Here is a 9,921-nt window from a genome sequence, read left to right as displayed (position 1 = left end):
AGTTTGGCAGCCATTGGGGAATTTCTGGAGGGAGGGGGATCCTGGAAGGAAACCACCACCGTGGGACCTGTTGTTCCCCCAGAAGCCCAAACACAAAGAGAGGATGCAGTGGAGGTGGTGCTGCAGAGGGGGCTGTTTTTCCCTTAAGAACAAGCCGCCTCATGTCGGAAAAAGGAAGGCCGTTATCCTTTCATCTCGTTTTTTCCCTCCAACCCCGGGTCTGTGTGTGGGATTTCAGCAGCGGGAGAGCGGGTGGCAGGAGGAGGTCTCTGCACGAAACAGCAGCAGTCAGGTGGGTGCCCTCCGTCCGTGTGGATTTCCCTTCGAAGCCCCACAGTGACCTTGTGACTTGCCTGTTGTTATCCTCATTTGCCAAATGAAGTTCAGAGAGGTAAACAGACTTGCCTGGGGTCACACAGCATGTACTCATGGAGCTGCTATTTTTCCCCTATTTTGTTTTTTGTGTGTTTTTTTTTTGAGACAGGGTCTCCTTCTGTCACCCAGGCTGGAGTGCAATGGCATGATCTTGGTGCACTGCAACCTCCACCTCCCAGATTCAAGTGGTCCTCCCACCTCAGTCTCCTGAGTAGCTGGGACTACAGGTGCATGCCACCACATCTGGCTTTTTTTTTTTTTTTTTTTGTATTTTGTAGAGACAGGGTTTCACCATGTTGCTCAGGCTGGCTGGTCTCCAACTCCTGGGCTCAAGGATCCCCCTGCCTTGGCCTCCCAAATTGCTGGGATCACAGGTGTGAGCCACTGCACCTGGCAGGAGCTGCTATTTGAATCCAGGTCTCTGTGGCACCAAAGTCATGTTGAAGCGTCCCCCTGGATGGGAAGAATGGCAGGCCTACACAGACCTACTATCCCCAGTCTTGTTCTAGATCATTCCAGGCCTTCCCTCCATCAGAGCTTACTGTTTCCATGACCTCCTGGGTGTCTTCCCTGTCATGCCTTCTCCTGCATGTGCTGCTGAGTCAGTGTGAGGTTGGCTTCTGGGCACCTGGGTGAGTGTGTGGGGACTTCGGGAGACAGCATCTGGTGGGATTTCAGGCTGCCACCCACTCAGCCTTTGGGTGGACAGAGAGAGCTAGGTTTGGGGGGGCAGGAAGCCTATTGCTAGGAACTGGGAACAGGAGCAAAGTCGGTGCCTACAGCTGGAAAGGAGGCAGCAGTCACAAGGACCCCAGATCCACTGTCACGGGGTGTGCGTTTGTCCTTAGTCCTGTGGGAGCTGATGGGCAGGTTAACTTGGATGCACCAGCAGAAAGCCACAAGGCTGAGACTGCCCGGTGGTGAGAATCATGCAACATGTGTCTGGCCTCCTGCCTCCCACTCCCTCAGAAGGGCTCATCCTTGAGCCTGTGCAAGGGGAGAACAGGAGTGGCCCTGGCTGTAAATAATCCCCAAGTGCCACAAGGCCCAAGGTCCCCTGCAGGAAGAGAAACAGCCTGTTTGCCTCCTAAGAGCCAGAAGACCAGGGGAGAAAGCTCAGGAGAGAATCTAGTTCACAGGGTGAACATCCATGGAGTGCCTGCTATGAGCGGGGCTCGAAGGTGTGTGGATCCAAAGAGGAAGGAAACAGCCCCCTCACACCCTTAGGATGGCTGCTATTAAAAGAGCAGAGAGGGCCAGGCACGGTGGCTCATGCTTGTAATCTCAGCTCTTTGGGAGGCCAAGGTGGGTGGATCACCTGAGGTCAAGAGTTTGAGACCAGCCTGGCCAACATAGCAAAACCCCGCTGCTACTAAAAATATAAAAATTAGCTGGGCTTGGTGGTGTGCACCTGTAATGCCAGCTACTTGGGAGTCTGAGGCAGAAGAATCACTTGAACCAAGGAGGCGGAGGTTGCAGTGAGCTGAGATCGTGCCATTGTACTCTGGCCTGGGCAACAAGAGCGAAACTCCATCTGAAAAAAAAAAAAAAAAAGGCAGAGAAGAGCAACTGTTGGAGGACATGGAGAAATTGGAACCTTTGTGCACTGCGGGTGGGAATGTGTAATGGTGCAGTTGCTATGGAAAACAGTATGATGGTTCCTCAAAAAATGAAGCAGAATTAACATAAGATCTGGCAGTTCCACTTCTGAGTGTATACCCGACAGAATTGAAAGCAAGGTCTCAGGGATATTTGCAAACCCACATTCACAGCAACATTCTCACGATAGGCCAGAGATGGAAGCGACCCGTGTCCATGGGCAGGTGAGTGGATAAACAGAGTATGACACACGCGATGGAATGATTCCTCAAGCTTCAACAAGGAAGGAAGGACAGGCCATGACATAGGTGAACCTTGAGGACATTATGCTAAGTGGAATAAGCCAGTCATGAAAGGACAAATACTGTATGATTCCACTGTTACCCGGTACCTGGAGTAGTTAAATTCACAGAGACAGAAAGTCAGTTGGTGGTTGCCAGGGGCTGGGGGCACAGGAGGGAAGGGGATTGAGTGTTTAATGGGTGTAGAGTTTAGAGGTCTGGGGTGGATGGTGATGATGGCTGTATGACACTGGGAATTTTCTTCATACCACTGAACTATACACTTAACAGCTAAGATGGTGACTTTTATGTCATATATATTTTACCACAATTAAAAATAATTTTACGCCGGGCACGGTGGCTCACACCTGTAATCCCAGCACTTTGGGATGCTGAGGTGGGCGGATCACAAGGTCAGGAGATCGAGACCATCCTGGCTAACATGGTAAAACCCTGTCTCTACTAAAAATACAAAAACAAAATTAGCCGAGTGTGGTGGCGGGCACCTGTTGTCCCTGCTACTTAGGAAGCTGAGGTGAGAGAATGGCGTGCATGCAGGAGACAGAGCTTGCAGTGAGCCAAGATCACACCACTGCACTCCAGCCTGGGCAACAGAGCAAGACTCTGTCTCAAATAATAATAATAATAATTTTAAAATTAAAACAAAACAAAAAATAAAGTGGCCTGGTGTAGTGGCTCATGCCTGTAATCCCAGCACTTTGGGAGGCCGAGGTGGGAGGATCACTTGAGGCCATGAGTTTGAGACTAGCCTGGGCAACACAGCAAGACCCCATCTGTTTTTTAAAAAAGTAAATAAAACAATAAAGAAAATGGACATGGACTAACTGGCTCTCAGGGGCCAAATTGGCATGGAGCCCTTGGCATTGTATTATGTAATCTTCCCATCAACCTCTGTGAGAGAGCTCCCTTCGTTCTGATGCAGAAACCGTGGCTCAGAGGCATGACTTTTTTCGCCCAAGGCTTTCACTGGTCTTTATGTCTTAGGTGAGCACTGATTCGGTGCATTGTGCTGGGTTATAACATTGGCACTCCATCTGCCAGGGCTTCTGATTTCAGCTGGGAGCCCTCATGCACTCAAAACAACAGAAGAGGAAAGGGCCATGTAATTGGTTGTGAAAATGTGTGGACAGATGAGGGAGGCCTGAGTCATCAAGAAGGCTTCTAAGAGGAGGAAGTGGGAGAAGTCCAGAGGCTATGGCTGGGCCACCACTCTTGCCCCAGCCCTTACCAGGACTCTGCTGGGTGGGAACAGGCTGTGTGGGATTCCTCAGGAGAAGGGCACATGCCTCTGGAGCCATGGGGAGGAGCAGGGCCTGGGGAGCACCTCCTTCCATCCTCCTGGTGCAGGAGAGCTGCCACACACTGCCTCATTGGAGTCCCCAGCTGTCCTCACTGGGGGACTTCTCGTACCTGGGAAAGGAGTCCCTCTGTCTGAGAGCTGTTTCTTGGGCCTGCCACTCTGGCCTCCCCTCTCAGCAGCTGGGGGATTTGACGCTGTTGGTGGGTGTGGGCCCCTGAGATTTGCCCACCTGGAGATTCCTGGGCCTGGGTAGGGTTGTCAGATTTTGCAAATAAAAATACAACATGCCCAGTTAAATTTGAATTTCAGATATAATTTCAGATTTCATTCTTCATATAAGTATGGCCCCTGTATTGCATTGGTCTTTCATGTGGCAACTCTAGTCTTAGGGTTGTGTCCACTAGAGAAGGGGTAGTGGATGATGCTCTGGGTGTTCCAGGACCTGCTGACCCTAGACAGGAACAGGGCCTGCCACAGACATTGGTTGTATTAGTCTGTTCTCACACTGCTATAAAGAACTACCCGAGACTGGGTAATTTATGAAGAAAAGAGGTTTAATTGACTCGCAGTTCCACAGGCTGTACAGGAACTATGGCTGGGGAGGCCTCAGAAAACTTACAATCATGGCAGGAGGTGAAGGGGAAGCAGGCACATCTTCACATGGCAAGAGGAGAGAGAGAGAAAAGGGGGAAGAGCCACACACTTGCAAACAACCAGATCTTGTGAGAACTCACTATCATGAGAACAGCAAGGGGGAAATCCGCGCCCATGATTCAATCACCTCCTACCAGATTCCAACCCCAAATTAGAGATTGCAATTCCACGTGAGATTTGGATGGGGACACAGAGCCAAATCATATCACTGGACATCCCCAATGGAAAATGGGGAATCGCCCTTTGATCCCCAACCCAGAGATGTGCATTTTAATGGCTTGGTAGTCTTACCTCCTGGTGGAGCTAGGGTCTGGGGACTTCTCAGCTATGTCCTTTTACCCCCCACACCACCCCGCATTCCTCGAACCTCTGACCCTTTGGCCTTGCCCTGTTCTCTGGAGCGGATGCAGGAAAGGAATGGGGCTGTCTATAACCAAAGCCACAATTTAAAAAATGCTGCTCATAAAAATTCACAAGGGTAGGGTTTGGCATTTGTGGGTGGGACAGGGTGACAGAGGCTGCCTGGGGCTTTGCTGAGGGGCCAGTCCCAGTCCTGGGGTGGCCCATGGCACTGCCCCTCCTGAGGGCTGGAGGAGGAAGGGGGATGGGCTTGGGAGACAGAGGGGCATCCACTTTCCCTTTGAAGTGCACCCCACGCCCCCCCATCCTAGAATCAGCCTCCAGCAGTAAGCGGTGACTAAAGAGCCCTGAGGCTTCTGTAACCTCTTGACTCTCTGAGACCCGGGGTCTCCTCTGTGAAGTGAGGATTGCTGTGAGGGGCCAGGAGAGCACAGCTGAATGTCTAACAGTGCCAAGCCTGCCACCAACATCCTTTCCTTCCTCCTCCCGCTTCCTAACTCAGGTCTTCATGTCCTCTTTGTCTGTCTGTCCAGCCATCCAGAGCTGGCTGGCTGCTAGTGCATCTGCAGATCAGGGGCCGAGGACCTGGATCCGCCTGGGTGCGGTCAGCATGTAGGATGGGTGAGCTGCAGGTGTGGCTGTGGTTCTCCAGGGTGCTCTGACGTTTCAAGGACAGCAGAGGTCACGGGGAGTCTGAAGAAGAGCCTGTGGCTGAGTGCAGTCCCCGCTGCGTCTGTTGTTGAGGCGGCATCCAGGGAAGCCTTGTGATGCTATCAAGAGGACAACTTAGCTGGGGAGGGAGGGAGGGGGCCAAGCAGGGTCCTGTCATGCTCTTGGATGAGGTTGGCTTCCTGGTAGGCTGCAAATCATATTTCACTTTGGAAAGAGCTCAGTGCAGAATCTAGACACTTGAATCTCATTTTCTCTCACAATGGAGTACTTTGCAGCTGTCACCCCGTGGCGGCTTTTATCTGGTTACCTGGAGGTCGGTACCAGATCTGCAGCGGTTGTTCCTGTGCAGGTTGTGGGAAGCACAGAGCATGCGTCTGCGGGAAGAGGGAAGGGGGAGGACACGAGCGGGCATGCAGTTGGGATGAGCAATAGTGAGGAAGGCGTATGTCTCAGTTACAAGACAGATTTGACTTCATTTCTGGGAGATAACTCTGTGTAAACTATGACGGCAGAAAGATAAGCCCAGCTAATTAAATAATTTAAAATTGAAATTGAAATGCATGAGTTTTTTTCCTAATGGGTTTCCCGAGTAGACTTGCTCCTGTTGGAAGATGAAAGCTGCTTCTTTAGTGAATGACTTGGGCCTCTGACTTTCTAAGAGAGCAATTCCCAGGAACATCTGGTGAGTGCCTGCTGGTTGGCTGGGATGTAGGGACCGCCTTGAGAGATGGTGATGGGGAAAGAGAAGCCCTCAATACCACGCTTAGGGAAAAGTGGTTTTTAAAGTCCCTCGTAAGTCTGTTATAGTGGCAATGACTAAACTGAGAAACAGAGTCAAGCTTTTGAATATGTTTGGGAATCAGTAAAGGGCAAGAGCTTTTTTTGGTAGCTGCCTGCAAAAGGCTGCAAGGAAAGGAAGGCTCGGGGCTACTGCTCAGGCTCTCCATGAGGGTTCACGCGACGCATTGTCCCACGCGACGCATTGTCCTTACCTGGTGCTTTGCGTGAGAACTCAGGAGTCTGAGCTTTTTTTGGACGAGGGGTAGATCCCTCCATCCTAGTGATGTGAATTAAAGGTCTGAGGTCCTCCCCTGAAGACCTCCCACGGCCTAGAACTTCAGGTTTTCATCAAGTGCCTAGGAAGGAGTAGGAATGGAGCTGTAACTAGCCATTTATTCCTGCATGTGAATCAGCCTGTGCAACCTGTGCCTGAGAACAGGACCAGACAGCAGGAAGTGAGGCGAGAACATCTGGGCACTGAGGGGTGGCGAAACACAGATGGGAAAGCTGAGAAAGGACTGAGGGCGAGCTCCTCTTGCTGTGGCTGCTCGGAATAGCGTCTGTCCAGAACCATCAGCAGGTGAGAATGGCTGTTCCCCCGTCTGTAGATTGGCAGCCTTTTTTCTTTTCTAATTGATGTGGTCAACAAAGATCAAATGCCCACAGGGATGCCCACAGAAGCTTGCCGGGCCTCTTTCTAATAATACCATCTATGTATACACGCCTGCCAGCTCATGGAAGGAAGTCTCTACTGCTGGCTGATGTTCTGGGAAATTCATACCCTCCTCCATTTCCTTCCTGGCTTTTGAGTACCCATGTCCCTGGTGTCGAAGCACCTCTGGGAATCTAAACTTCAAACCTTGCCTCTGGTTCCTCTGGGGTTTGGAGGAAGACTGTTCTGTTTAGTCTTCAGCTCTCTTGCTCCCTTCCTCCTGCAATCTCTCCAAATCTGTGATCTGAGAGCTGATTACCGTCTCTAGCCCTCTGGACCCCACTGTGCGTGGACCCCCGGAACAGGGTCCTAACCTTGGTTCCACATCCACCCCTCACAGCTCAATCTCCCCACCACAGCCAGAGTAATTTTGTTTTCTTTTTTTCTGACAGCCTCTTGCTCTGTTGTCCAGGCTAGAGTGCAGTGGCACTATCTCAGCTCATTGCAACCTCTGCCTCCTGGGCTCAACCTCCACCTCCTGGACTCACTCAACCTCCTACCTCAGCCTCCCTGGTAGCTGGGACCACAGGTGTGCACCACTGTCTGCCTAATTTTTATATATATATATATATTTTTTTTTTTTTTTGAGACAGAGTTTCGCTCTGTTGCCCATGCTGGAGTGCAGTGGCCGGATCTCAGCTCACTGCAAGCTCCGCCTCCCGGGTTTACGCCATTCTCCTGCCTCAGCCTCCCGAGTAGCTGGGACTACAGGCGCCCACCACCTCGCCCGGCTAGTTTTTTGTATTTTTTTTAGTAGAGACGGGGTTTCACCGTGTCCAGGATGGTCTCGATCTCCTGACCTCGTGATCCGCCTGTCTCGGCCTCCCAAAGTGCTGGGATTACAGGCTTGAGCCACTGCGCCCGGCCTTAAATTTTTTATAGAAATGGGGTCTCACCATGTTGCCCAGGCTGGTCTTGAACTCCTGACCCCGAGATTTGCCCTCCTTGGCCTCTCAAAGTGCTGGGATTATAGGCATAATCCATGCCTGACCCAGAGTGATCTTTTTAAAACCAAAATCAAAGCATGTCAGCCTCCTGGCTTGAACCTCGTGTTAGTTCTTTTTTTTTTTTTTTTTTTTTTTTGAGATGGAGTCTCGCTCTGTCGCCCAGGCTAGAGTGCAGTGGCGTGATCTTGGCTCACTGCAACCTCTGCCTCCTGGGTTCAAGCAATTCTCTGTCTCAGCCTCGCGAGTAGCTGGGATTACAGGCGTCCGCCACCATGCTTGCCTAATTTTTTTATATTTTTAGTAGAGACGGGGTTTCACCATGTTGGCCAGGCTGGTCTCGGACTCCTGACCTCATGATCCACCTACCTCGGCCTCCCAAAGTGCTGTGATTACAGGCCTGAGCCACCTTGCCCATCTGTGTTAGTCCATTTTGTGTTGCTATAAAGAAATACCTGAGACTGGGTAATTGATAAAAGAGGCTTAATTATTAATTAGCTCATGTTTCTGCAGGCTGTACAGGAGGCATAGCACTGGCATCTGCTCCTGGGGAGGCTTCAGGAAGCTGCCAGTCATGGTGGAAGGCATCGTGGGAGCAGGTGCATCACATACTGAGAGCAGGGATAAGAATAGGCGGGGAGGTGCCACGCACTCTTAAACAACCGGACCTCATGTGAGCTCAGAGCAAGAATTCACTCACTGCCAAGGGGCTAGCACTAAGCCATTCATGAGGGATCTGCCCCCGTGATCAAAACCCACCCCCACCAGGCCCCGCCTCCAACAGTGGGGATTACATTTCAACATGAGATTTGGAGGGGACACATGTCCAAACCATATCAAACCTCTTCAACAGTTTCCACCGCACTAGGAGTAAATTTCAAACTCCTCCATATAAGCGAGAAGCCCCTGCATCATCTGGCTCTTGCCCTGTGTGACTCACTTTCCCCTGCTCACGGTTCCAGGCCTCCTGGCCATTCTCAGCAGTACCAAGCTTTCTTCTGCCTCAGAACTTTGCACAGGCTTATGCCTCTGCCTGAAATACTCTCCTGACCTTCCTCCCACCCCCAACCTTTGCCAAGATTGATTTTTCTCATCCTTGAGGTCCTAGCTTAAATGTCACCTCCCAAGAGAGATCTTTTTTGACCACTCAGTCTAAAATAATTTGTAATGACGTAATTTGTAATTATCGGGGTGCTTGTCTGTTTACTGGCCTCTTCTCAGTCCTTTTGTCTGAGTTGTTCACCTTGCATCAGTCAGAGCAGGCTAAGCTACGTGCAGTAACAAACAATTCCCACATCGTAGTGTCTTCAAACCATTAAGGGCTTATTTCTCAGTCATTCTAAATGTCCATCGCAGGTTGGCAGGGGGCCTGTGTGCTCATTGTAGAAACCCTGACTGATGGAGCAGTCACATTTTCTAACATTCTCAGTAGCCATACCAAGGACAAGAGAGCTCTGGAGGGTCTTATACTGGCAATTAACTTCTCCAGCCTATAAATGATTTATGTGTCATTTCTGCTCACAAGTGATCAGTTAGAGCTAGTCACATGGCTCCACCCAACTACAGGGTTAGGAAGTTCCCAGTGCTCAGAAGAGAGGAGTAGAAATGTTTGTCACACAGCACTAAAGACTCCCACAGTAATCAATAAGTAGAAGGATGTATTCCTGCTGCTCAAGCCCCTGGCTCTGCTGGGAGTCAGAGTTCTGGCAGGAAAACTCAGCCGACAAGAGGTCCCCTGAGACCTGGAATGAGCCATCTTAGAGGCAGCTGAGGCTGGTGGCCTCTTGGTGCCCTTCTCCTGTTGGGACACGTTTCCCCTATTGCTGTCCTGTATGATACTGTCCCACCGAAAGGGTCCTGCCACTCCTGTCTGACTCTACCACACAGCTCAGGGTCTGGCATATCCGGGATCTGAACAGATGATCCTGCTGGAGGAGTCCCAGTAGGACCCCTCCGAGTTCTAGGCAGGCAGAGAATGAATGCAGCATTTCTCAGAAAGCCCCGTGCATCCTGTTACCAATGCAAAGGAATGGCACTTCAGCACCCCAGGAAAGGTGGGGAAACCTCCTGCAGCTGCTGTGAGTCCTGGGGGCTGGGGGCAGGTGGGAACAGGAGAATCCTGGCCTGTGACCTGATTTCTGACCCTGTTCCCTCAACTACAGTACCCTTTTCACTTGGGTAGGCCGCTGCAGCTGCTCTCCTCTCTATACTTGCGTTTGACAA

The 9,921-nt window shown here is 50.9% G+C and overlaps 1 protein-coding gene across 1 annotated transcript in view; it reads left to right on the top strand.

The window, feature by feature from the left end:
- The first annotated feature begins 235 nt into the window (after window positions 1-235).
- Window positions 236-9,921, top strand: part of RALB (RAS like proto-oncogene B) — a 52,884-nt gene continuing 43,198 nt past the window's right edge. Inside the window, exon 1 of the mRNA XM_021923511.2 lies at window positions 236-292. The gene's annotated coding sequence lies outside the window, so the exon portion shown is untranslated. The remainder of the gene's footprint in view (window positions 293-9,921) is intronic.

This window comes from Papio anubis, chromosome 10 (assembly GCF_008728515.1).
Source record: "Papio anubis isolate 15944 chromosome 10, Panubis1.0, whole genome shotgun sequence".
Taxonomy (NCBI): domain Eukaryota; kingdom Metazoa; phylum Chordata; class Mammalia; order Primates; family Cercopithecidae; genus Papio; species Papio anubis.
The sequence above is the reverse complement of the archived record's forward strand: the minus strand, read 5'-3'. Positions and strand labels throughout refer to the sequence as shown.